Source organism: Balaenoptera borealis (genome assembly GCF_965194805.1).
Source record: "Balaenoptera borealis genome assembly, chromosome: 11".
In the NCBI taxonomy this organism is placed as follows: domain Eukaryota; kingdom Metazoa; phylum Chordata; class Mammalia; order Artiodactyla; family Balaenopteridae; genus Balaenoptera; species Balaenoptera borealis.
In genome coordinates, this window is record NC_138868.1 from 96,644,514 (window position 1) to 96,648,654 (window position 4,141).

Consider the following 4,141-nt stretch of genomic DNA (forward strand, 5'->3'; position numbering starts at 1 on the left):
CTCCACGCTGGAAGGTGACACATTCCCAGGAGGCCTCTTGGACTTTTGTGACCCTAAGGCAACGTGGAAGGTGACGGCAGACTGGGGCTCAGGCAGCAGTCAGAAGCAGCTGCTCTCTGCACGTGCCCCACCCAGCATTGAAGGGAGGATGGGTGGGGGGCCATGAGCTGGGGGAGAAACAAGGCCTAGGGAACACCTGAGCCTGGGACTGTTGCCCCAGAGGCCCTGTGGCAGCTCTGAGTCTGTGCCAGGCTTGGTGGGGGTGAGGGGGAGGCAAAGTTCACAGCTCCTCTGTCTGCTCCAGTGAGGAGTGGCCCCCCACTCCTACATCCCCCCAACCTGGACTCCATCTCAGAGCACCAGACTCTGGACTGGGACATCTAGGGCCACAGGTGCGGGCAGCGAGCTGAGATCCAGGGCTCTGGTCAAGGTGCACCCAGGAGCAGGGGACCCCTACAAGCCTTTGGGAAGGTGGGTGGAGTTGGGGGGTGTCCCGTGTTGAAGGTGTTAACTGTAAGTGTGCTTCATGTCCCATCACTGCCAAGTGTGTCACCTTGGTCTAGTGATTCAACTTGGCCTAGCCCTGAGCCTCAGTTTCTCCTTTGAAAAATGGGGTTGTTGGGTATATTAAATGAGATATTGCTGGTGAAGTGAGTAGTATAGTGCCTGACAGAGTAAGCACTAAAAATTAGTTGTTATTGTTGTTAATAATAATATTACTATTTTCCTGATTTGGATCAAAGCAGGTAATACAGTAGAGTGCTCACCGCTCCAGTGAGAGTGGCAGAGTTAGACCCAACCCTCCGGGGGTCACCAGGCAGGCGTGATGCAGGGTGAGGGGCAGGCTGGCCCGAGGCCTGATTCCTGCCCACCTCTCCAGCCACACTCCCTGGGTGGGAGCAGTCAGCTTGTGATGAATCACAGGACCTGAGGCTCTCAGGGGGCCTCTCACCAGGGGATGATGGGGATGGTGGTGGTGTCCAGGAGATCTTCTACTTGGGCTTCCAACGTTCTCTCCAAATGAGGTCACACACAGGAAGCTATCCACCAAGAAGGCGACACAGCCTGGTCGGCTTGGGCCCCTCTGCTGGACCACACACATCACCGTGAGAGACTATGAGATGAGATCCATCGTATCGCACTGTTGGCTGCCCTCTGTGAGTGCAGTGCCTGGCACGTAGATGGGCTTCCAGTGGTCTGCCATTGGAATAGACCACAGTTGTGCTAACCCTGACTTCCATGTCTCCATTTTTTCGTATACCAGAAGTGGCTTGCTGTATCATGGAATGGAAGACAGCTGGAAGGCTTTCTGATGCTTGCACCCCTTCTGCAGAGTCCCCACTACCCAGCAGTGTCCCACACCACCCATGGTCACTTCCAGTGTCAGGGAGCTACTCCTTCCTGGAGCAGCGCATGCCGTCACGCAGTAGTTATTAAGGGTTCCGGTGCTGGAGTCGGACGCCCTGGGTTTGCGTGTGGGCTCCCCACGTACTGACTGTGTGATCTTGGGTGAGTCACTTAACCTCTCTGAGCCCCATCTGCCTCAGCAGGGCATAGAATAGTACCCGCCTCCTGGGGAGTCAGGGATATCATCTGAGTAATGCCGGGAATGGTGCCTGGAGCAGAGTGAGTGCTCATCAAGCACGAGCCATGTTTTACCCCTGAAAGCTTTACCTCCCTGCAACACGCCCGAATCAGGCACAGTCCAGCCTGGGCTGGGTGTAAAGGTCAGTGCCCCATCCCTTCCCCCCTCCAGGCCAGAGGTGAGGAGGGCAATGAGTCACCAAGGACACTCCGTTGAGCGTGGCCTCCCGGACTTACAGTCTGAGCAGCGGGCCTCTGGCTGGCAGCACTGAATCAGCACTGCCCGGTCCAGCCTTGTGGCAGGGGCATGGGTCACAGAGGCTCATGTGCTAAGCCTCACTCGGACACAAGTGGAAGCAGAGTCAATCCAACCCCAGGGGACCATTTTTGGCCCCAGCTGGTCAGGCCTTCTCCCCCTCGTCCTCCTCCTCCTCTCCTCCCACCACCAGTTGTGGTCTGGGGGCCAAGCTTAGAGGAGTCTCCTCATTCCAGGGGAGCCATGGTCGGGGGGAGGGAGAGAAGGCGGGGAGAGGTGGCTTAGTCTGGGCCACCGATAAGACCCTTACTGAGAGAGCCCTACTGAGACCCAGCTGGAGCTGCTGGGAGGGATACAGGCACACAAAGGTGCCAAGCCCTGTGAAAGAGTTAAGGTCCCAGGCGCCACGGCATGTCGCCACCCAGCTGCGTGGGCCCACACACCCAGGTTCTCTGCCCAGCTCGGCACCTCACCGCCGGGTCTCTCTGCCCGCGTCTTCTGACCTCCCTGGGATCAGTGGCCCATTGCCGTGCAGGAGAGAGAGCACGACCTCCTCCAGACCCTCCACACGCATGGAAAGAGAGCTGGAGGAAACAGGGCCAAGGGCTCCAGCCAGCCCATTCTAGCATGACCCAGCCCAGCCTGGAACCTGCACTCCCACTGTGGCCCTCACCACTGGGGCCGAGGAACAGGCCAGAACAGAAGAGGGAAGTGGACACAGTTGCCCTCTACCTTCCCCAATGTCCAAATCCTTCAGTGAACTCCTACTCAACTTCCTTTCCTCCCCACCCCATCACCAAAATCTGTACTCAGGAAGAGGTCTGAAACGGGTTGACTCTGATGAATGAGTGACACAAATCTCCAAGGGTCTCATCTCTCCAAGTGGTTTGGTACCAGCGTGGCTATTTGAAGACCTGGATTCTGGTTCCCAGCTCTGCCACTGATGGGCTATGGGTACTTGGGTATGCCTCTGGCCCTGCCTTAGGTTTCTTACCTGTAAAATGGGGTTAATAATGTCTACTTCACAGGAATCTATTTGTATTTTAGCAGATAACAAGGTCTATGTCAAAGGAATGAATCTGTATGGAGAAACTTCAAGTCTCAGCCACAGATAAAGAATTCTGAGGGTAGGGCCAGGTCACTTTCTCAGGCCTGTGATTTCACACTGTGGGTTTAGTCGCTTCCTCCTGAGAAGACGGCCGCCTGTCAAAAGCTCTACTTCTACATTGGAGGCTCCTCCCGCCTTCAGACTATGCTGTCTAGGGAAGGACAAGGTGTTTGGGAGAAAGGGAGAGAGATTTATGAAGCCCCCTCCATGGACCAGCTGCTTTGTAACATATCTCATTTACATTTCACCGCGATTCTGGCATATCGGTATTCTAGCCCCATTTTACAGAGGAGAACATCGAGGCACTGAGACGTTAGATATCTGGCCCTGGGTCATATGAGTAAGTGCCAAAGTCATCATTTAAACCTAGAATTTCTTGGCTCTGACGTCTTCACATCCAGAAGACAAAGGCCCCTGATCCTGCCATCCAGGCTACAGCTCCCAGTGTGGGCCCAAGGGACACCTCACCCCGAGAAGGGCCCAGGCCTCTCCTGGACAGCTGACTGCCCCTGTAGAGCTCGTCTGGCCCCTCGCCCCACCAGACCAGCCTCACCACAACCTTGGTTCCTTTCAGTTGCCTAGCCAGCCAGGGGACTATGAGGGCCGTTATTTCCAAGCTGAGGAAGCTGAAGCCTGAGGTGAGAGTACTCAGCGCCGGGGGTCAATCCCAGCTGCCGCAGTTTGGGGAGGGCCCCAACCATGAGCCTGGATCCTGTCCCAGAGAATGTTATCAGTGGGTCCAGAGGGCAAGGTGAGGAGGAGGGGATGGTAGGATAAAGGCCTGGGACTCAGAGCGGCCTTTGACCTTCTCCCACCACCCCCTGCTCTGGGATCAGCTCAAGGAGGCTTCTGGGTAAGCAGCACCAGGGACTGAAGCCCAGAGACGGAGGTGCTGGGGAGGTGGCTGTGTGCCCTCACCTGTGTCCCCCCTCCCCGCACAAGCCTCTGCCTGTAGACCTTCTGTGACTTCACTCTAGACACCCCATCCCGACCCGCTGAGTTGTTCCCAAGTCCGAGACAGCCCATCCCCCTCTCACATCACCCACACCCCTTGCAGGCTGTTGTCAGGGCTTGGGGCTGGGGGGTGGAGGGGTGGGAAGGACCTGGAGCCCAAGTGTGAAGGGCTGAGTTTGTCCTCTAATCCCTTCTCCCATTTCGCCAGCCTCTCCCTGAGGAGCCAGGCTGCTCAGGAG